This window comes from Thunnus maccoyii, chromosome 6 (genome assembly GCF_910596095.1).
Source record: "Thunnus maccoyii chromosome 6, fThuMac1.1, whole genome shotgun sequence".
Classification (NCBI taxonomy): Eukaryota; Metazoa; Chordata; class Actinopteri; order Scombriformes; family Scombridae; genus Thunnus; species Thunnus maccoyii.
In genome coordinates, this window is record NC_056538.1 from 2674858 (window position 1) to 2699382 (window position 24525).

Here is a 24525-nt window from a genome sequence, read left to right on the forward strand (position 1 = left end):
AGGGCTGTGTCAATACTGTACATGACCATAGGTGAGTAGGTGAAGCTGAGCAACACAGCTGGACTAAAGAGATTAGGTTGACACAAACACAATGCTGGGGGGTGGGGGAGTTTTTTTTTTGCCTTAGCCTGAATTACATCTGGCCCAAAAAATGATCAATATAGCTTCAAAGGCCAGGTCGGGTCCTCTATATTTGGAATCAAGACAGGGATGGCTATAAAGCAGCATACAGCAGCATACTCAAATAAAATCTGAAAAGTACAAGTGCAAGTATCTGAGAATGAAATACAGTTTAATGTTGAGCCATCTCCCACTAGTTATGGGCCAAACTTTTTTTTTTATACCTGTAAAATCAGTTGAATCGGCTGAACCCTTGCATAAACACAGGTGTGTGTGTGTGCGTGTGTGTGAGCAGCTCAGCATCCTGTGGCTTCTCTCCATACCCACAGTGCCTTGCTCAGCGCAGCCTGTCCTGGCCATCTGCCACTGTGGGCCCCAGGCAGGAGAGCTGCTGGCTGGGTGCTGGGGCCCACGCAGACCACTGGTGGTGGGATAGTACACAGAGAACAGCAGGGCTGGACATCTTACTGTGCTGAATGAGGACTACACTGACATAGTGAGTTCTTAGGTAACATATCATTACAGCGCACATGATGCAGACTTATTTAGTGACATTTTCATTTATCATCTGTTAATAGAAGTTACAGATGCTTAATGGGAGGACCTAAAGTTACTGACAAACACAGTACATTAATAAACACTTACTACTACAATGTAGTGGTATATGGTATATTATAGTGGGTTATAGAACGTAACCGAATGTGAATACATTATTCGGATTGAACAGATAATACCTTCTGAACAGATGTCAGCAAATGTTGGTCTGTCACCCAACTGACACAATTTTCCAATCTCCATCAAGAATAAACCTACATGCTCTAGTGATGGTTGTCTGTGCATTTATTGTTCCAGTGTGAATAGGAACTACTAGCAGCTAATTCAACATGACTTTTAATATATATGTATATATGTATATATGAACATATATATATACACATACATACATATATATATATATATATATATATATATATATATATATATATATATATATATATATATATATATATATATATATCTTCTATATACTATATACTCTTTCTATTATGAACTTTTGATCCATGGAGGTTTTATGTTTGTAAAACTTTCCTCGAGCGAGGAAAGCGATTTAAAAATCCGTGACGTCATCACAATGTAAAGTGTATGGGCCCAGCGGAGGCTCGCGGGCGGGGCCAGCAGGGAAACACTACTGCGCATATTCAGTGGGCCGCACAACACGGAAGCAAACCCGGAAGCTAGAAACTTTTTTTGGCGTACGTGCCAGGCGAGCAATTCCTACAGGACTGAATGGGCGCCAGTTTTAGTCCGGTATCCAGCTCTCATGCAGCTTTTAATGTGACTAAGTTTAGACTTCCTTCTTTTTGTCACTGTGACTGACAGACTGACAGCTTGCCCACCCTATCAGATTCATGAAAACTTCTTCTCTTACGGTACGTGACTGAAGTTAGGCTACATCGCGTACGCACTGTCACAATGCGGTTTTGTGTTGCTAGCAGCTAACTTAGATGAAAGTCGGAAGCTATGGTTAAGCAGCTATGTTTGAGCCGCTTAAAAAAAAAACACGTCCAGAGGATGAAGTATGTTTGGACCAGGCCGTGCCTCAAGTGAAGTCGCAGCAGGATGGTTGTGAGACCGTTTGTTTGCACCAAATGCGGTGTAACAACAGATCCAGATGCACCTCACATCATCCATGTTGACTGGACACTTCAACAACTCAACGTTTTTGTCTTTTGAAAGAGAACTAACTGACACTTCAGATTACAAAGACATAATCAGCCTTTCCAACTCAAAGCCCAGAAGACTTCACCTTGTGTATGAATAGCAGCAGGTAAGCCAGTGTTATTTATCCTGGCCCGCCGTGGCATGTTAGGATTGCGGTTTCTGTGAGGAAGTTTTGAACTGTAACATATTCATTGTTCAATCTGTGTTTGTAGCTACTGTCGTAACAAGGATTATGCAGTGTTTGATTTGTTATTACAGTGTGGAAACTGCTTACATAATCACAGCTACAGTGATCAACTGCTTATAAAAAGCTCAGGACAGAATCATTCATATACAAATGCTGTTTAAATAATTCGCATATAGTAATCAAACAGTCCGCTTACAGTTTTCATTTTGGATCTTTTCATACATGAAAACATATGAAAAAAATTATAAAACTACAGTAATTCTTTTTTTTTTTTTTTTTTACTTTACTCCCATGATACACATTTGATATGTCCCTAGCGGCTGCAGCACCATTATTGCCTCACAGTAACCCGTCTGCTTCCAGCTGGTAACCTGAGGCTGGTGTTGCGTTTACGTTGAAATCATGGCGGGAAAAAGAAAGTAATTTTCTCTCAATGAAAAACACAGTCTACTCAAAGCAAACTGCCAAAAATGAGCCAATGAGATGCAGCAGTGAAACAACAACCAGCATTTAAACAGCTGTTCTGTATTTTGAAACTGTCAGTAAAATTCAGTAAATAGTGAAGCTGCCCGTTTCATTACTTTATATTCATCTAATAAATATACAAATATCAGTTAGATGGTAAACTGCATGAGAAATCAAGAAAAAAAATCGGTTATAATAATCATCAGCTTATAGTGATCAATTTGACCTGGACAGACGTGATCACTATAGGCGGTTTCCACTTTATTGTGTTATTTCTTCTTTTATGTATAAGTTAGATAGCCACGTCTGATCTATGATCATGTAAAAAGGAGTGCCCACGTGACCATCCTGTCCCCTCCTGCTGATAATTGTCTGGCGCCGGCTCTGTTCATACACAATTTGTTTTATTATTTGATTAATTTATATGCGTAGTTAAAATATGTTATTTTATATATTTTTTAAAACCGAATACTTACGCGTATAAATTGCACCAATGAACACCAAAAATATGGCAGTAAATTTTCAACTTCCAGTGTAGGCCCCACCCACATATTTAGTGAAATAAATGGATACAAAAAGTTTTGCGTTACACCCTTAAACAGTGAGTGTGGGTGGGAAAAGGGTTGAAGTTCCTAGCCCTAAGGAGATGTTACCCCAGACACATAGCCTCACTTTGAAGGAGAATGTTCATCTTGTTCTAGGAAGATGAGAAAAGATAAATGATAAATTTGAAGGATGATGGTAGAAAGATAAGCAATTCAATTACAAAAAAGTCACACACAGAGATATAATATTCATCTAGATGATGTGATGTTATTGGGAATTATCTTACTGCATGTTTCTTCTCCCAGGGGGAATGCACGTCCTTTCCCCCCCCTCTAAGATAACTGTCAACCAAACTGTACTTAATGATGGGTCGCCCCAAAGACATTAGTCTAGCAGTGCCCAGTGACGCACACTTCACAGTGACCCTTATTAATACTGTAGGCTTCAGCTAATTTTCCATCCAGTACAGTAGAGCGACTGAACCATGACCTGCCTTTGCACGACCAGCTCTGTAAATGTTACCCATATGGCCCGCTCATTCATTTCCCACAAAACAAATTCCCACAAAAGACTGACTGTAAGTGTATTTAAAAGGCAAAAGCAGCCAGAAAGAACCCTCTTATCCACCGCTCGTTTTTTCCCACGAGCTAGAGGTGCTCTTTTAATTTCCCTCTCTGAAAGGTCAGTCGCAGTGTTCTCCATCTCCACCTTAATTGATTCTTTAAATGCAGCTCGTCTTGCACAGGGGGAGCCGGGGAGGAAAACTAGAGAGGTGTTTGCCTACCTTTAGTCACGGTTAAAGGCCCTAAAATGGTTACCCATCTTTTCCTAATTGTATTGGCCGTGTGTAAATGTATGTTCCCAGAGCTTGAAGCCTGGATATGTACTCCTCTGGCATATCAAAACCTGGACATAACAATTTGCAAATGGAAAGAAAATTGCCTTTTTGCTCAAATGGGCCAGGTGAGCTTGTTTTCTGATAAATATATTGGGTGTGGGTTGAGCCTTGGTTGTACTAAATGTCAACATTTATTAGAATAACTCCATGATATTTTCCATCGGACGCATTGTAATTCACTGAACAACTGATACATCTTATGATTTCTGCAAGCAAATACAGCAGCTACACCTGGAGGGCTTGCAGACACATTGAGAGTGGAACCTTTTCAAATTAGAGCCTTTTAACCAAATTTTCTCCTGAATATATCAGTCTCTAGTCAGGTGTACTGCGTGGTTTGAGTGTTAAACCCAAGGTTCTATCTTAATCTAGATGTAGAGTCACTCATAATAAATGACCTTGCCTATCTGTTGCTCATCCGTTGCCGATGTTGTACAATCGAGTTCATCAAGAAAGAGTTTTGTCTTTGAAATGTTCAGCAGCAGCCTTCTCCATCTGCTTGCAGGCTCCCAAATGTTTGTGAATGATAATGGCTATTAATTTGGTTTTTACTGCATCACTGTCTGTGAGAGGAGCATCTGGAGCATTTAGTCACACCAATAAAATACATGTATAGACAATGAGGCACTCAAATTTGACCATAAAGCTTCGTCTTCTTGAGCTTGCTCGGCCATCCAGTGCAGCTGCACAGACAAGTTAGCCATGAAACAACTGGCTACTGCCTTCTGTCTCGACGTTAACTGCTCTTCATCCTATTCTTTCTGGCAAACTATTCTGTGCCAGTGAGAGTGCAGTTCAGGTTTTGCATTTTACTTGGTAATCTGGTGGACATCTTTTTGGAACTTTCTGCCTCTGTTTAAAAGAAGAAAATATATATATAGAAAATTTAAATGCCCATGTTATATTTTGGTTATTTGGTTTAGCTATTTGGACCTGCTTCCTTTCAGGTAGCATCCTTACATCTTTACAAACAGGTGAAGTTGATTTATACTAATTTTTTCTATAGTAGTTCTTAGTTCAACAGCTCCAACAGAACCGTATATCATATAATATCATAAATAGCATAATCTCATACTATGTATGCCATGAAATTAAAAAGAAAAGATTTGTGAAGTCAAGGGAATAAACACTCTTGTGTTGAATTCCATGGTCAACAACTCAAAGTCATTCTAAGGTTGAATGATAAAAAGCTTAATCATCAGTATATTGTTTTATTCTATTGTATTGGGGTTAGTGTGGGGGTAGTGTTAGTGTGGGTTAATGAGTGAAATGAACGTTGCAGAATCTAGGGGTGAGCTGTAAAACTTAAGTCGGTATTCACACCAAAAACAAAATTGTATTTTTTTTAATGCAAGGAGCTGTATTGGTGAAGGTGTGTTGTATCAGTATATGATATGTAAGTCCAGTTTGAATCATAGATACATGAGTTTGAAGATTTGTACAGTGGATTTATGAAACAGGATTTTACTACACTGGAACGTTATGATGATGACAATTTGTATCTTTGATTGGGATAATCACCAGGTATACAGTAGAAATACCATATTCAAATTACATAGTAATCTACCAAGAATGTACACTTGCATGTATTTTATTGGCCAGCGCAGCACCTTGTCCAATAACATTGCATCGACTACGTTTACATGCACAAAATATTCAGTTTTTTGCCCTTATACCAAAAAAGACAATATTCCTACTCAGCTGTTTACATGAATATTCCACTAATATTCCTGTTTACATGCAGAGAGTTTTCAGGGTTTCCCTCTGCTCCAGTGGGAATGGGAATCACAAGATCTCCGCCATCAGTGAAATAAAACATTAGTAAGCTGCTGCCTGATATTTATAAGTGATATTGATATGACTGATATTGTATGTATACTTACTTACAGGCACATCCAATACCTAGGTTGTCCCATGATATTTCCTACACTACGGAGTGTTTTTGGTGCATCACACCAAGTCGTCAGCTTCAGTCCATGGCTGCATGTCAGGATAATAACCAAACTGCGCTAAAAACCCCAGTTGAGACGCATATCCCGAACGCGCTGTATACATGTCCAAAGAATGCTTCTAAAACCATAGAGACCAGCATTTTATCATGGAGTACTGATTTCTGTCTGAACATCACATCACACCCACCCACTCATCACAGCCCTCACAGCCAATCAATTATGTCACTGTTTCATTATGAGGGCCGCTGCTAAAATTTCAGACGATCTCTAATATCAACGGGCTACTAATGTTATTCACTCACTTGCTTTAATTTTATTAAAACTGATAGAAATCATGGACAAATCTACAAAAATAAGATCCAAATTGTAGTTTAACAGAATTTTTCTATAAGAATCATTTTGAACACATTTTGACTTCTAAAGATGCTCTTCCTGTATTTTGGGAAATGTATTGTCAATGGTATCGGTATTGTTTACTGTGATGTACAGGACAAAGTAAAAGCATTTGGTTTGACTGTGATCTCAACAGTAATCCTGCAGTTCAGAGTCAGCACGGTGCAAAGTGTTCAGTCTGATTCACCACAGTAGATCTTGAGTTTTCTCTTCCATTCTCCCCGTGCTCTTTGGATTCCAGCGGCTTGTTGGTTAGTGTGGCACCTATTGACCAAGGCAATCTATGAGTGATGATTCATGCCAGCTAACAGATTAATGATGTTCATCAGCTCCTCTCCACACACTAGCACTGACCCACTCTTCAAACCTATCCCTCTGCCACATCCTCCATCTCTGCTTATCAGATCACCATTTGTAATAGTGTGGCTGCAACTGCTGTAGTCCTTTCCAGCAGCAGCCCTGGGTCAACTTTCATCCCAGACACAAACACTCACACACACACTGACTGCAATTACTGCCTTTCAAATTGGAGTCTTTCTAAACTGTATGCCAGTGTACTGGCCGTAAAGAATGTTTCTTGTCTTTTTGTTTTTCTTTTGGGTATAGAACCCAGCTAGATGCACACTTTTATTGAAAATGTTTAGTCTGGTAAAATATTCAGATTACAGTTGAACTGATATTGATATTCAACTCATTGTCACCAATTATGATATGTTTGATGAACGTTTTTCTAACAGTAAAAGAATTTAGTTGTTAAGCTCTACTTTCTGTCAAATTTAAAGACACTTGATTGCATAATCCTGTATACCAATCAAAGCTACCAAAAATGACACTAACAGTGCTCTACTAGCCGTCAAAAACACTCCTCAGTCAAACGATGATCCAAACAAATGAAAAAAAAACATGCGTCAGGGCTTACTACCTGCATGCAACAAGTTTTAACCACCAAGGGCTATACACAGAAATACAGTCCTGATGAAGTAGCTTATTAAATATGGTTAATGTTAAACAGTTTCCTGCTTGCACACTGAGCAGCACAATAACATAAGTATCAAAAACAGTGGCTTTATATGAGAGGTTAATGAGAGCTTTTGGACTCAATGGATTGAAGCAAAAAGGCAGGAGCTACAGTGTAAGGTGTTTACATTCAGACATAGAGTATGTGGTACTGTACTGTTTTGATGTTACTTCATTGTAGTCAAATACACCATTTGCATTTTTACGCTATGTCACATGAATATCTGGTTTCATTGTACAATAGGTTTTTTGTTTTGTTTGTTTTTTTCCGAGCCATACTCCAAATAAACATTTTCTCAGCTGACATGCATTTAAGGCTAACATAGGGTAAGCAAATGCACTGCCATGAATGTATGTAAAGAACCTGCATAGACCACAGAGAAGAAGACGCAGGTACTTTTGTGTCTTTATTGTGTCCTTAAAAAAAAAAAAAAAAAATTTCAGTGCAAAACTATCGACACTGCAATCAAAAAGTGTTTTATTGCAAGTAAAATAAATTTGCGATTAAAAAGTTTTGTTTGCAAATCCAAAAGTTGTGGTTCCTGTTGAGCTGAATCTCGTGGGTGGGACCTACGCTGAAAGATGTAAGACACGTCTCTATTGGCCAGTTTCGATTGGAGTGACAGTTTGGCAACATCCACAGTTAGTACAAGAGAGGGAGTTTTGTAGTCCATGGAGAAGACAGAAAATCAATGCGCAGGTATGTTTACACATAACTTCTGTCTTAGTAATAGCAAGAATGTTTTGCTTGAACTGGTCCATGTAGGTTGCTTTTGTCTAATGATCTGTGATGTTGTAATGAGCTAGCTTAGCTCAATTAGCTAGTCACTCACTCGTCATGGGGACTGCCCATTGGTCTCAAGGTACATTATTCCAAAACCCCAGTAGTTTGAAAAATGTACCATTGGACTGAAAGCCCATAGTCCAACAGCCTGTTAACCCAAAAACAAAAGCCCACTGCTCTGAAAATACACACTCTGGAGTTGAGTTACTGCCATTGTACTTAAAGATCTGAGAACTTCTTCCTACACCGCAGATCACAGAATCTGATGGGTTGATGACAAAATAATACTTTTTTTAACCCATTACAACATCACAGATCATTAAACAGAAGCAATCTACATGTGCCAGTTCAAACATAACATTCTTGCTATTACTAAGATGGAAGTTATGAGTAAATATACCTGCACATTAAATTCTTGTCTTCTCCGCTCCGGACTTCTAAACTCCCTCTCTCCTTTACTAACTGTGGATGTTGTCAAACTGTCACTCTGACTGTGACTGGCCAATAGAGACGTGTCTTACATCTTTCAGTATAGGTCCTGCCCACAAGATTCAGCTCAACAACAAGCAAAACTTTTGGATTTGCAAATAAAACTTTTGATTCACATTTTAATCACAAATTTATTTTACTTTAAATAAAACATTTTTTGATTGCAGTGTCCATAGTTTTGTTCTCAAATCAATTTTTGATTGCAAACCTATTCTGTTTGATTGCATAATGAAGACATAAAAGTACCTCCATAGCAATGGATCGGCCTTGCAGAACATACAATTAAGAGTTTGATGCAAAATATTAATTGTTGATCAAAATATCTAAAAATCTACTCCATGTATGTACAGTGCTGTCATTTTGATTGATACAGACCATTATAAGGAAAAAGATTTTGATGCAAACAAGTTCCACTAGCATTTTAGCATTTAGTAGAAGTTGCATCTCATCTACTAACACAGCATACACAGTGTGCAATTCAGGATTTCAAGATGGAGTTAAAAGAGCATTCCATTGATTTAGCATTGCACTCCTGTAACACAGAAGATCAAAATCGATGCAGCAGAACCAGAGAAATTTTCTTTGCGAATTCCGTTGGAGATCCGGGTTTCCTGTTGTCCTCTTTAACAACAGCTTTGTCATTAGATTTCAGTTGTTAAAAGCTGCAGAGTTCCTCCTGCTCCAGTGTTCACTGAAATTGAAGTCACTGGGCACTGAGAATGCCAATTATCAAATATATAGAATTTGTGACATCTTAGTCCTATATAGCAGAAGTATTAGAAGTTTGTTACATTCTTAATTTGAGAAACGCTAATCCATAAACTTCACAGGAGTTGGGATGGGAGAGGTTAATGAAGACTTCCACCGAGTGATTAGTTTTATTTAATTGCATTCAGTATGATTTCATATCATGTTTGGTCATTTCATTTTGGTGGCTGGAAATTCTACATGCCAATCTCTTTCCAGGACTGTTACCATATCCAGTCAGTGTCTGTGCTTTAACGTCATCCTAAAACTTAGTAACCTTTACAATTATCCATTTGCTTAATTCAAATGAGAATCATGCCGTACTTCTAATGTAATGTGACAGACAATCATTAACTTTCTGACAAGTTGGTGTTCTTCTGAAGTATAATAATTATTTCATGTGATTATTAGATGTAACAGCAACCTCTTCGCTCCTTCACAGTTTGTTAAACTGTTTTAAAAATCTTTCTTTAAACTCTACTCTCACTTTTCCTTGCAGATGCCTGGTTTGAAAAGCTAAGTATGAAGATCAAAATGCATCTTAACTAAATGAAAATGGCAAAATAAGTCAGTAGTGCTCTCCAGTTCTTCACTTAATTGTGCTATCCCTTGATGGAAATTGACAGGTACTATTGTATTAAAAACACCAACATCTGTCTGTGCAACCCAGAGCGTAATAGCCACTTTTCTTATTTGAACACAACAGACTTCAGCCTGGTGTTAAGTTACTCTCAGGAAAAGTTTTTTAAGCAAACATGAGTGTGCTCACACTAGTGGAGTCACTGTGACACTGATCACCATCGACATAACTTGTTGATCATGTTGTTAACAGCGTGCACACATATCAGACACATGTGTACTCCTGTCAACACATGCAGCTTTTGTGTTGCACAATTACATTTCATCTTCATAAGCTTTTTGTTATACACAATAACATAAATAAGAATAAATCATTGAATTTGGAATGTGTAACAAATAGGAATGTGAAAACAGCCTTCCAGTGTCAAACAATGTACAAACATTACTCTGCACAGTGAAGCTTAAACATTCAACTGTAGGAACAAGAAGAAAGACATATTTCTTAGTGGAGGGGGAAAAGTTTTAATTTATTAACGTCCAGTGAGGGCTGACCCCTGAATTAAAAACATCTTATTAGTGTATCAGTAAGACTGTGGATGCTGGAAATCAGTATCACTGTGTGAGTGTATAGTATGAATTCATTCTTTGAAGCCATTTTTTTGAAAACTTTAAAATTCTCTAACTGTAACCTTCTGATGGAGCAGAAATGCCTTAAATATATAAAGAACCACCTTTCATAATAGCTGCTGAATCCCATGAACTATTTTAGAAGTTTGTACTGAATATCTTTTGAGCAGTCTATTTCACATAGATAACATGGACAGGTTGAACTCTTAAATCCCCCCCATCACCCTTCGTTCCAATAGAGATACTGTAGCTGTTATCTCTAATTCGGAGAAACTCCGATCCGGCTCCACGGGGGGAGCATGCCCAACAAATATGATCTATGGCATACAAATGAGCCCTGTAATTTATTCATAAATCATCATGGCTGCCTTTGCTGGCAGGGCCCTTTTTAATTGTCTTTGATTAACAGTGGCGTGTGCTGGAGATAGGCGCTCGGCTGCGTTCAGGTCCCCTTTTGTTCTCGGGTGGCATCGCAGGCTTCCCAGGGAAATCATGTGTCAGAGTGGAAGGAAATCAGGGGCTCAGCTTGATATCCATACACTGGTGTGTGAGTGTGTGTGTGTGTGTGTGTGTGTGTGTGGATAGACTCACACACACTGCTGATGCACACTCACATTTGGCACCCTTCAATGTGAGAGCATGCAGAGTATATAGAAGGATGCATATGTTTGAGAAACATGCGCATGCAATCTGTTAATTTGCATGTGTAAACACAGCAGAGGAGAGCAGGCTTACGAGAGGGCATGCATACATACATGGAGCCAACACATATGTACATATGCATACACCTGTTAGGATAAAATACTCCTTCTTATACCTTATTCCTTGGTACAGCGTGTTAGACAGCACTCTCCAGCATGATCATCAACACCAATATGAGGAATGCAGTTCATCCTTTCAGTAGAGTTCAGCGCACTTTAAGAATCTATAACAAGCCGTTCTGGAGGCAGAAATGTTGCTATCACCCTTCTCCTCAGTTCAACATTCAACTAGAATTGTCTTTCTCCAACACTAGAAGTGTACCCTTGACTATTTAAAGCTCACTCTTATGTGTACGAAACAACCGTTGCACCCACTTATGAACAGCACAGACATATCAACATACGAACCTCATCTCCAGCCCACTGGACTCATGCAAAACAAGCTGCTGCACAAATCCACATCCATACCCTCAAGTATACCTTTGTCCCTCAAGCACTGTATTCTTTTAGCTCTGCTCAATATGCAGCATACACTGTCTTTGTCACTCCATCACGTCAAAGCCAATAAACAAGTGCGCTGAAATAGAGTAGCCAGATACAATGTGCACTATCGATCGAGTGTGTTTCTGTTTGCTGTGTGGCGATGTTCATTATCAATGGGAATGTCATCCTGAATGCTGCTTCAGTCTTAACACTGATGTGGTGTATTTCCTTGTGCTGTTGCATCTGAAGACCTGAAAGAAAATATTACATTAATGTAATAGGCAGGTCTTTGGCTTCAACAGTCCTCTTCTCTCTTTCTTTTCTTCTTTTAATGGCACTACTCTGAGTGTGAGAAAGGTACGAGTTTAGCAGCATTGAGGCTGGCAAGGCAGTAAAATTTTATGTAATCATATTACTTAAAAACATTATTATGGGCTAGCTGCCAGGGTTTTACAACTTCTAAAGGATTCTCATTAGTTTTAATAGGAGGACATTATGAGAGCAGCTTAAATGACAGCATTGTATACTCCACATGTATAGTATGTGAATGCACTCACACGTTTCCACATCATAAATTAAGCCTGCTGAGTGCCATTTTTCATAAACATTTAATTGCTACCTACAATGGTGGGAACTAGTGTTAGTAGAAAAGCTAAAGCTAGCTCTGCTGCTGCAGCCAACCATTTAAAGGACAAGATGTATACTGTGAAAGCTGTGGAGTATGGGGATATGTGGAAGAAAGGAAATCAGCCAGACTGTAAATCCTGAGTTGGCATAGTATAAGAGGCCAGTACTGTCCTTTGCCAATATAACAGACCTGGAAAGAGACTAGTTTTGCTAACATAGCCTCCAAGCATACAGTATATTCCATCCTGTGCTCTCCTTGAGGTGCTTTCAAACAGCTAGGGGTTACCACTTCCTGTACCGTACGCTACAGGTTGTCCATATACTTAAATATCATCATGCAACCAAACAGATGGGGCTGTAGCTTAAAATAGAGGGAATGGCAATGTTACATGATGAAAATAGCATGTTTAGTTAACTGATATTACAAACATTGGTTATCGGTCCAGACCAGATATTCAAAATTTGAAGCTGATGTTGCTGGGTTTTCTTTTTTGTTGTTTCTGTGGTCACACAATGAGCTTCTGCAGCAAAAAAAAAAGAAGCTCAACCATAATCAACTCAGACGGCAATGGTAAATAGCCATGCACATTCGCAAGAGCCAGTGTTGGGCAGTAACGCAGTACTTTGTGACATGTTACAGTAATATAATTACTTTTTTCAGTAACGAGTAGTGTAAGAGATTACAATTCGAAATTCAGTAATTGTATTGCTCTCTAATTATACTACTTACTATCTTACTGGGATTAATGGAGGGTTGATACCAATATGGTCTCTGCATTCAGCTGACACACTGGAGGAGAACTGAGACTTGTGGTAATTCCAAAAGTGTGTTGTAGCTTAGCAGGCTTGCTAACGTTAGCCACAGGTACACCCAGTGTTAGAAGTATTCAGTTCTGCATGAAATCCTACTTACTTAAAATCTTACTTTAAAATGACATAGCCTAAGTATTAGCAGCAAAATTAACTTTAAGTATTGCAGTAAAAGTCGTAGTTTTGGTCCCTCTGACTGATATATTATTATATACGACATCATTAGATTATTAATAGTGAAGCATCAGTGTTAGAGCAGCATGTTACTGTTGTAGCTGCTGGAGGTGGAGCTAGTTTACACTACTTTATATACAGTTAGCTAGTTTAGTCCAGTGGTTCCCAACCTAGGGGTTGGGCTCCTCCAAAGGGTCACCAGTTAAATCTGAGGGGTCATGAGATGATTAATGGGAGAGGAAAGAAGAAAAAACAAAGTTCTGATACACAAATCTGTTTTCAGTTTTTGGACTTTTTCTCTAATTTTTGATTTTTGAAATATTGGATCATTTAAACATTTATTGAAATGAAACCATGTGAGAAGTTTAGAGGGAAAAATCAGTATTTGGTGGAGCTGTTAACAACTCATAGACATCTGAAATGTGACTCGACTACACACTGCTTTTTGTAAGACGTCAAAAGCCAAAAAGGTTGGAAACCACTGGTTTCATCTTTAACAATGTGTTGTATTTTAAAAGCTTGTTATAGCTTGTAGTGGAGTAGAAAGTACAATATTTCCCTCTGAAATGTGGTGGAGTGGAAGTATAAAGTAGTATCAAATGGAAATACTCATGTGAAGTACCAGTACCTCAAAATTGTACTTAAGTACAGTACTTCAGTAAACGTATTTACTTACTTTCATAGACTGTATAAAAATAATGGACATAGCCAACATGACGTCACCCATTGGTTTGTGGACTCCCGTTTTGAAGCCTCGAGTTCGGCATTTTGACCATTGCCATCTTGGTTTTTTGGAGCGAGAAGTGATGAGAAGTGACCATATTTGGACGATAGCTTGGAGCTGGGGAGGAGCTCCCCAGGGTCCAACTACAGCACCTCACGCATCATGGTAGCAACTTGTCAATCACAAGTTAGCACCGCCCTAAAGCATACCCTGCTTAATTGTCAGTTTTACTCTACTTGGGACCATAATTTACAAAATGAACATCATGCTGTTTTAACAAGACTTGAAACTAGCAAATGGGACCATAAACTCAATAGGAAAGTGTCTGCTGAGGTAATAAAACAAGTGAGACGTAGGGTCATTTTCTCATAGACTTATATACAAACAGATTTCTTTTTGGAGTTCCCCCCTGCTTGCCATTAGAAAGAATACAGGTTTAGGACACTTCCGCATTGGTGTCACTTTTCAGACCCAGAGCTACCCGCTTGCTTACTTTCCACCACTGGGTACACCTACATTCAGGAGTCACCTGACGCCAGTTTAGTTCAGAGTTGGAGGGAGTGTGTATCTTGCAGCTGAGGTTGAAACTTCTGGAGTGCTATGTGCAGTCACTGAGGCTACGCTAATGCTAGCTGTTGGATGGTCCTTCCAAACTGTATCCTGCCTGCTTGTTAAACCACAAACGTCTCATTTTCTATTTCTATGTGTTAAATGCAAAAGATGGAGTGTGTCGGTGTGAAGGTTTGAGCTGTTTAAAGGCAACTTTAAAGTCTGTGTAAAACAATAATAAATATGTGTTCTGTGTTGTGTATGAGTTTTTCACACCACAGAAAAATGATTTATTAACCACCCAGCCAAATGTGACTGATTAAAAAAAAATCACCAAGTATATAAAATTAGGTTTCAAAATCATGGAGAAACAAGCAGTATTCTGAGCTCTGAAACGCTGGGGGTGTGTCCAATGAAGGTAATTTAAAATAGACCTTGTTTGTAGATGTAAGACAAGCAACATGGATGATATTTCAAAAATAAAGTAACGTTAGGAGTCACTGTTTAATTCGGCATGTACTTTATAGGTAAATGTGGACTTACTTAAGTAAAAAATGTAACTTAAATGAGTAGTTTACAGCAATCCATCACCAATCATTGTGTTAAATTATCAATGAAGTTTGGTGGCAATGTTTCTCGCTTCTTTGAAAAGCATGGGCGAGGGGCTGGATGTAGCAGCCGCAGGAGGCACCAGAGGAGGGTCCGCAATGCAGCCCAAGACAGCGAGAGTGAGACTGGACAGAGAAGTAAAGAGGGCCGCTACACAGGCATGGCACCTCTTGGAGGACCAGAGCTTTAACACCGACTCTACCCGTCAACCGATGCTTCAGCTGGGTTTGAAAATAACTCCTTGAGCGAAACCGTTGACTGAAAATGGCCCCATTCACCAGTAACAGTTAATACTATGACACCGCCGTCTATCAGCCCAGCTCCATCAGCCGGGAGAGAGTATAAACAAACATGGGAGGAGAGGAGGGCTAACGGCTAAGCTAAGGCTAACTTCTCATCAGCCATCTCTACCCAGTATTTTCCTCGCCAATGTACAGTCTGTGGTGAACAACATGGATGAATTGTGACTGCAGATCACCACTCATAAAAGGATTTTGGACTGCAACTTCATGATTTTTATGAAAACATGGCTTAACAGCAGCGTGCCCGATAGAGCCATTGAGCTAGCGGGGTGCTACATCCGCACGTCATGCTAGTCACCCCTCTACATCATGATGCAGCCGTTTTAGGCCCGCCCAACAAATCCTGAACACAGAAATGGTGAAAAACAGTTTAACGGTCTAAATCCACAATTCAGTGCTACATAGTTCAGTCTTTTCACATGTTTTCAGCAATTATATAAATTATATTATTTTTTTCTAACATGTATAATGTGTTTCAAAAGAAATCTCTGATTTTCCTTTACATGGACTTCAAGGAGCTGACGGCTGAATAACAAACGTAAAGTAACAAGTAATATAATGTGTTACTTTTGCTGCTGAGTAAATAAGTAAAGTAATATAATTACATTTACAATGAGTAATATGTAATCAGTAATTCATTACAATTTTCAATAACTTGCCTAAGTAACTTTCCTCGTTTTGGGACGGTCTCATTCACTAATGACTCCCAAACGAGGATACCAGTGTAGCAATAATGCTGTAGCCACCACTAACAAATGTTTTATTTCAGTATCGTATATTTGGGCATGAAACAAATTAAAAGAAATATGTTGTCATTGAACATTTAACTCATATGTTTAGTATCAACGTTTTTGTGACTTGCCAAATATGTTAACATTTTCCTCATTATGTTTGCAAAAAAACAAAGTTCGGGCTGCGTTATGTGACATCACTTCAAAACATTCTAGCCATATACAATATAAAAACATAATTTCTCGGATACAGGGTTGCTTTGCCAACTTAAAGCGGAGGCTGAAGGTGGTGCCACCGGCGAGACCCGAGGTTTTATTCCTGGTTGTGGTGGACTACCTTCCACTCAGTCACAATTCCAAAAGAGCACCGTTGCTAATGATTGTGCAGTTGATCAGACTGTCCATTTAGTGATACAAAGCATCTATTGAAATAGAAAGTTTTAGGAAAACAACAACAATTCTGATGTCTATGTTTATGTTGTTAACATCTAACCTGACCATACTCTACCCAAATAATTATATACATTATGCTATTCCCCTACAATACAACTTGATCCCTTACTGTGTGCTCAACCTCCTCCTGTTCTCCTCTTTCAATCTGCTTAAAAAAAGGACAAAAAAGGCACTTTCAAGAAAAGTACCCACCACCCTGAATATCTCTGCAACACTCACCTGTACAAGGTTATGTTGTTGAGGGGAGGTTGAGGGTTATTCAGAGCAGCTTGGCTCTGGCTACAAATGAGGAAGGAGCATTAGTAAAGGTGGGAAAGGTTGCCATCTTAGAGTGAGCATGATTGATGTGGGCACAGCAGCATGCAGCAGCACTCACGCCGAGCCCTCGCCGACTGTCGCCGCAGCGACAGGCAGGAAGAGGAAGTGAGTTGACCTCGGGGTCATCGTGACAAAATGCTTAACAACAGTAGCAAAGCACTCTAGGTTGTGGGTCAGGGTCGTATGCGTGAACATAGAGGAGGCTTGCTGCTGCCTTGTATCATTTGGATTCAGAGGTTGAATGCATAAATGCTGCGCCATTGCAATGATTTCAGACCGCTTCAGCGAGACTGTCATGTCTCGGAGAAACCTCGCATCTACCATTTCAAACGCTGGATTATTCTTATTTTTATTCTTTGTTTTCATGGAGAATTTAGTGCCTTACGTTATAAATGCTGTCTTAGATGCTTTACCCAAAGAATAGCATTATTGCCATTCTGGAGGTTAAGCGTCAAGGATGACAGTCTTGTCACAAAAAATGGCTTTGAGCAGCTTCAATTCTAATACATCAACACACAAAATCCCACATTGCCTGAGCCCCTGTATCTACAGCACATGTGAAATCTATACAATGTGCATGTGCATTCATGCCTCTTCTGTATGTTCCCGTGTGTCCTTCAGACCAAACTCAGCATGCTGAGCAATAGGTAGCAGTTAGTTGGATTTTTATATTCTGAAGCAAAGCCAGGGGAGGCAGACCCTGACCTCAGCCTCAGTCACCCAGAACCACGGCTGCAGGCCTCATCTCCATAGGAATCAATAGACTACAGTAATAATGGTGATCTATGGGGCCAACATCAAAGAAGGCACTGACCTTTCTAGGTTGGGGGGGTTGGGGGGATGACCACCAAGCTCCACGATCACACGTGTGTGTGTGCAGAATAAATGTTTTGTCAGAGAACAAAGCTCGTAGCCGTGTGCGCAAGATACACACGTGTATGTACACACACCCTGTGGCCTACATGAATATAAAGCAAAAAAAACATGCATATATAGAAGCCATCACAGCCAGGCTTTCATTTACACATGAAATAGGGACATGTAAGGTTTCCTCACTTCATGCTAGCCCCCAGCTACGTTTATCAAATATGTCATTTTGTTTGATTTGCCATTTGAAATTATTTATTTTATGTTCTTGGCTTCATTTCCTGGAAAGTCACATTTCAAATATAGCTTTCTTATTTAAATGAAGAAGGAGGCTGGAGTGCCTCAGCTTTAGCTTTAGCATGATAAAGATTATTGATAAGAGACATAAGGAACCTTTAAAATCAGTAGAAATGCTTTATGTCCTTAGTCATAATTTTAATGTAATTCTGCACAACCCCCCCCCCCCCCCCCCATGGCCTTCATGAAACTTTCTGTATGTTACATGTTTATCTTATCTATCTTTACATTTAGACGTTTCCACACCATGTTATATCAACTTTATATTTGCTATGATGAGAAAAAGCTCTAAAATAAATTTCAAATCATCACGGAACACTGAAATCCCAGCTTTTCAAAAAGTAGTGTCAGGTGCATGTAGCTAAGTTAAACAGTGTCTCACAGGGAAAAAAGTGTGTGTGTAGATATTTTTCCTATGATATTGAATACTACAAGTCTCACCTGAAAGCCAAACTAATGAAGTTCTTAAGGTTAGTTTTAATTGGACGCAAAGTTAATTTTAGAGCCAGCACAAGTGCAAGTAGAGTTGACGCAAAGATGTAAACGGATGTGAAAAGGTGCAAATTCCACAAAATAATCCAAACTCAAAGTCCAATACTCCTTGAGTTAAAATTAATTTGATTCTTCAAACTGCTGTCCCCAACATTTTTACTATTTCAAGCCAAATTTCCAGAGGCTTTAAAACGTATTTATCTTATACTGGCCCTTCATGCAGCCCCTCAGATCAGCCTCTGTATGAAACAGGCTGTTTTAGCTCTTGTCTCTTTAAGGTCCCGCTTCCTCATGAGCCCGTTCTGTTCTGATTGGCCAGCTCTCTGAAGCTGCCGCTCACCATCCACTGGCTTCGGAGGCTACATCAAACAAACCATGAAACAAACTATAGTAGTAGGATTCACTACTTTTCTCATTCTTTACTCAAAATGTCATCTTCTCTAATATATCCATACATGCTCGAGCCAACTTCAGTTCGTTGGCAAGGTAGAGGAACATCGCAAATGAAGCATTCAGAGCAAGTTTTGCATAGATATCCAACATCATATGAGTATGCAAATAACAGAAAACCACAAAGAGCATAGTATGTTCCCTTTAAATGATCAGTATTAGCCCTGACTATCAGTCTGATGTCTCCACAACAGATTGTGTCAGACCTGCCTTTGCAGCTTCCGTCTTCTTTGGTGCTTGATTAACACTCTAAAGAAGAAGTCATTTGCATGGATGAATTCATTTCCAGGGCAAAAATATGTAAAAGGATTCTAATTTTGTTGATTAAATGGATTAATTAGTTAACAAAAATCTTTTGGCAATATTCTCTTCTTGAAAACACACACACACACACACAGAAACACACACATACACACCTCGTCAGACAGCTCAGTACAGCAGTTCCTCGCCTCTCGCCTCCAGGCCTCCATCAACACCCAAACCCCTAGGCGCCTCCTCAGCCCTCCCCCAGCCCAGGGCCTCTCTCTGGGGTCATTATGGGCTCTGACATGCCCCGCTGGCTCCATGAATGTTAATGCCCAGTGGAGGGAGCTAGGGGCACAAACACACACACACACCCACACACACACACACACACCCACACACACACACACACACACACACAGGCTCATGCAATTACATACACACGCTTCTGTGTTTTTATGGAGTACGTTCACAATCTGAACAAATGGTGTACAAAAATACAAACACTGCACATTCATGTAGACACACACACACACACACACACATACACACACACACAGACATACAGTATAAATAGATACACAGTTCCAGAGGGCCACCGCAGTCACGCACATGTGGACAGACACACACACTCACACAGTCTTGCTATCTGATCAGAGATCACACAGATGGCAGATAGCCTGTCCGTGTCGTGCAGCCAGCCCCGGGCTCAGCTAAGATCCACGTTAGCAGAGAGATGGAGAGATGGAAGGAGGAGGAGGAGGAGGGATAGAGAGAGTAAGAGAGATGATGTATCAGCAGGAGGAGTCCTCCACCTCCCTCCCTCTGTCCTCCTCATGTCTGGGCTAGAGATACTTCATGCCTCCTCCTTCTTCCTCCTCTGCTCCTCTTCTTGTCATCTCCGGATGTGTCCTTATCCCTCCACCTTCTCCTCCTCTCCTCCTCTTTTCCTCTTCTTCCTCCTCCTCTCCACCCCAGCTTTGATCCCACTGCTCAAGCCAGTGCTCCACTTTTCACCTTCCTACTCCTGTTACTTTCCTACTTTAGCATCTTTCATTTCATAATTTTACTGGATCAGTCTGAAAAGATTGACGTTTTTGGAGCAAATCTACTTTGCAGAAATAATCACCTTTAGACATATTGAATATTTGTCCACTATATCCATGCTGTAGCTTTTTTAAAGGATAATCTGCCCCAATATGTACATTTTAACCAGTTTCATGCTCTGTGCCGTTCCTATGTCTGACTTCCTGCCCAGCTTGATCTGCTCTGTGCAGCTTGACAGTAGCGCCCTGCCTTTTGAAAGTCGGAACAAACTTTTAAATTTGATCTAATATGAGTGAAGATTCTGCAGCTCGATTGCTTGTTTCTCATCTCAAATTTGTTCAGAAACATATTTCGGTGGACTTCTAACTTCTGTTTGGAGTAACAGCATGGTGTCCCGCCTTCAAAGAATGATCGACGTGATAACTGAAGATTTCATTTTCATTGTTGCCCCCAAAAGAGCGTGGTGACATGTAAATATAAATGCAATAGACAGGGGGCGCTGTTTTAAACAACCTTAGCATCCAAGGCTAATGGAGCGGACAGCCGTTAACGGGCGCGCACGCAGAGCATACGTCAGCTCATCGGCAAGGTAGAAAAAAAACATTGCAAATGATGCGTTCAGAGCAGGTTGAAGCCCTGACCTTTGACTTGCAGGCATTTCTACATACGTTAACGTCCAGTTTTGGAACTTTGACCATGTTTAACATAGATATCCAACATAATAACAGAAAATCACACAAAGCATTATATATCTCCTTTAAGTTACAAAAGCATGATGTTCTAGTACAAGGAAAATCAGGTAAGAACAACAATATGTTTTAATATCTCCGCTGTTTGCCCAGTGAGCGTATCCAGTCTATACTGGTTCCACTGGGATTAGGTCAAAGAGGACGATTGTCATTTAGAAGCCCTCAGTGAAGCCACATATCATTGCATGTCAATATATCAACCAAACAGATCAATTTGCCAATATGTGCTCACTTTTCTGAATTCACATTTTATTCAAGATATATAGTTTTTATTTATCCTTTCCCACCTCTTTACTTTGTCCTCTTCTCATTTTACCCATTGTCCAACTGCTTCTTTCTTCTCATTCTTTCATCTTCTTTTTACCACTATCCTTCTCTTGCTCCCTCTTGTCCTGTATGTTCCGCTCCTCTCCTCTGCACCTCCTCCTTCTTCTTTTTTATTTATTTATCCTCCTCTTCGGTTTCCTCTGTATGTCTCTTTTTCTTCCTCATTGTCCTCCTCCTTCTTCCCCTCTCCCTCCCTCCCACCCACCCACCCTCCTACTCGTTGAGTATTCTGGAGTAGAGACGATCAGGCGCTCCACTGGAATAAGAATTCCTGCATTATTTGATCATCAGAGTTTATTGTAATCCTTGACCCTGGCCCTGCATTTCAAACACAGATTGTGGATTAGGGTGCTTAGATGGCCTGTGTGTGTGTGTGTGTGTGTGTGTGTGTGTGTGTGTGTGTGTGTGTGTGTGTGTGTGTGTGTGTGTGTGTGTGTGTGTTTGTTGCTCAACAATAGCTCAAAATTATCGTAATGGAACGGGCACCCTTGTCCTGCAGTGTGTGTGTGTGTGTGTGTCTGTGTGCATGTGCGTGATTGGATAAATTTCACAACTTGTCTTTTATGGTACATGAGTCAGAGGGCAGATTAGTGTGAGTCTTGTTCATTCAAATTTCCCTGTACACACACACACAAAGACTCACACTACTACAAAATTTACAATGCAGGGAAAGCGTGAGTAGAACTGTGTGTGTGTGTGTGTTTGTGTGTGCGTGTAAATAAGAGATCGCCATCCTCTGGTTGACCCTGGTGTTGATGATGGTGATAGATTCAGCTAGTAATGGCAGAGAAAATAGGCACACACACTCACACATGAACACACAGACATACACTGGCTTTAGTATTTGAACTTACTACATCACAGCAACCTGATGCGTTGTTTTGTTTGTTTGTTTGTTTTATTTGAAACACTTCAAGACTATTATCCTCTGTTTTATGCACATATGGTTGTGTGTTGGGCTCTCAATGCTGCCAAAAAACAGGTGACAGGCACTTAATACTGTGCCTGAATGCATCCTGTGTAAACACTAATGTAGGACTGAAGCTGCTGCTTTAAAGGATGAGGCTGGCAATATTCAATAGTCAATAAATTCCATGTACAGACTTGAACCAACAATAAATCTGATATATCTTATTCCTTTGTGTCATAGAGTTTTATTGTTGTCCAAAAACTATTAAAAACACATCCATGAGTGACACTGTTGCACTGGCTGACATGTTCCTTTATAAGCATGAACACACACACTGTAGATTATATTGACTCAATCCCACACACACCGTCCTGCTGCTAGAAATACTCATTAAAGCACCAAATGTGGATTAATCCGCCACTGAAAATAGTCCCCAACAAATGCGTTATTTTCTCCTGTTTGAGTAACGTTTGCTAAAATCCACAGTGCCCAGCTGTTTTAGGAAATTAGTTAGCCTTTTTAAAAAATGAAACTATGTATATATGAGGTGGTTTTTTTTTTTTTAAGATTAATTTCTTCAGAAGGAACCGAAGGGCTCAAAGCTGAAAGGCACAGACAGGGTAGAGAAAGAAGAAAAATACTGCAGAGTGCAAGCTTTGTCTTCTAAGAGTAGTGTATGATACTGATGCTGCATGATTATGTATTTCTTTGAAAGGTCTTGCATGGCTGTATGGATGCATGTGATCATTTGAAATAAACATACAGAAAATCAAATGCAGATTCAGAAGATCCAAGTCTAAAATCACAGATCAGTAGCATTTGATATAAACTACTAGGGATGTGCAGAAAGCCCAGTATTTGTATTTGTATTTGTATTCGAATAAAAGTGGAAAAGAGGCTCAAAAATCCTATTTTTGTTTTTATTACGCTTTTAATTTTAAAATATAAACTACAATGACAAGCTGTTTTAGGAAATAAACATAATAACATTTTTATATAAAAAAAAACGATATATGTCACATATTTTCAAAGATGTACGTTTTCAGTAGGAACCAATGGACTTGTGGCTGAATACCACAGGCAGAGTAGGGAAGTCAGAAAGTATTAAGAGAAAGTTGCACCGTAAAGTCGGTGGTGCTAGAAGCTTGGTGATGCAGTCCTACTTACAAGGCTAATTGGTGAACTACTGTATGTACAGTAAGCAAACTATCTGCTAACACACTAGCCAGCTGGGAAAACTTATCAGTCACGACAACACTCCAAACTGCTGCGGCTGGCTTGCTGACTAGCAAGATAGTTGAGACAGTTGGTTTTAGTCTTGTCGTGGGATTTATTGACAGCAAGAATAATGCCAGACTTATCCTTAATTTAGAGGATTAAACATTGGGTAAAATGACAAAATGAGAGTGAAAAAGTGAAACCAGAAGGAAAATATATCCCCACCATCTGACTTCTCCAGCCCTCATAAAACACACCAAACGAGCTGAGCAGAGAGAAAACAGCTCCATCTGCACACACACACACACACAAACACACACACCTTATTGACACGTCTGACAACCAATAGCAGGACATTTTTATCAGCTTGTACACCAGTCTTACTTTCCCAATAACTTTGACAGCTTTCCATTGAAATGTGCAAGACAGAGAGAAGGAGAGAAAAACAAAAGAGGGAGGGAGTCGCGGTAAAAAAACAAAAAAAAAAACAACACACACACATCCAGACCGAATAGTGCAACGGTAAGCCAATTGAGTGAAAGAAAAATCACTCCTACATGCATAGTGGCAGGCAACGGAAATTTCCCCGCAACCCCAGTGACTGGCTATTAATAAATGGAGTAAGAGCCTAATGAGAACAGAATCCTCTGGAGGCAACTCTTCTTTTTCTCTTGGCTGCCCTCTCTCTCTCTCATCATTCCCTCTTTCACAATCATAGGTGTTAATAAAGTGAGCTCCATTTAGACGTCATTTCAACACCCCCCTCAGTACTGTTGTCGTATTCAACCGTAATACTGCAGGACAGTGTGTTTGATACAGTTTCCATGACCATTATTGTTATTCTTACAATAATCTCATTTGGAAGGATATTTCTGCCAAGTTTAAATTTAAATCATTTACTTCCATTACTAATTTGAA

At 39.7% G+C, this 24525-nt stretch overlaps 1 long non-coding RNA gene across 5 annotated transcripts in view; it reads left to right on the plus strand.

Moving 5' to 3' along the window:
- Positions 1 to 1368: 1368 nt before the first annotated feature.
- The window catches only part of LOC121898368, an 87286-nt gene continuing 64129 nt past the window's right edge, over positions 1369 to 24525 (plus strand). For all 5 annotated transcript variants that reach the window (XR_006096443.1, XR_006096444.1, XR_006096445.1 and 2 more), the window contains exon 1: positions 1369 to 1948. This is a non-coding gene — a long non-coding RNA (uncharacterized LOC121898368). The remainder of the gene's footprint in view (positions 1949 to 24525) is intronic.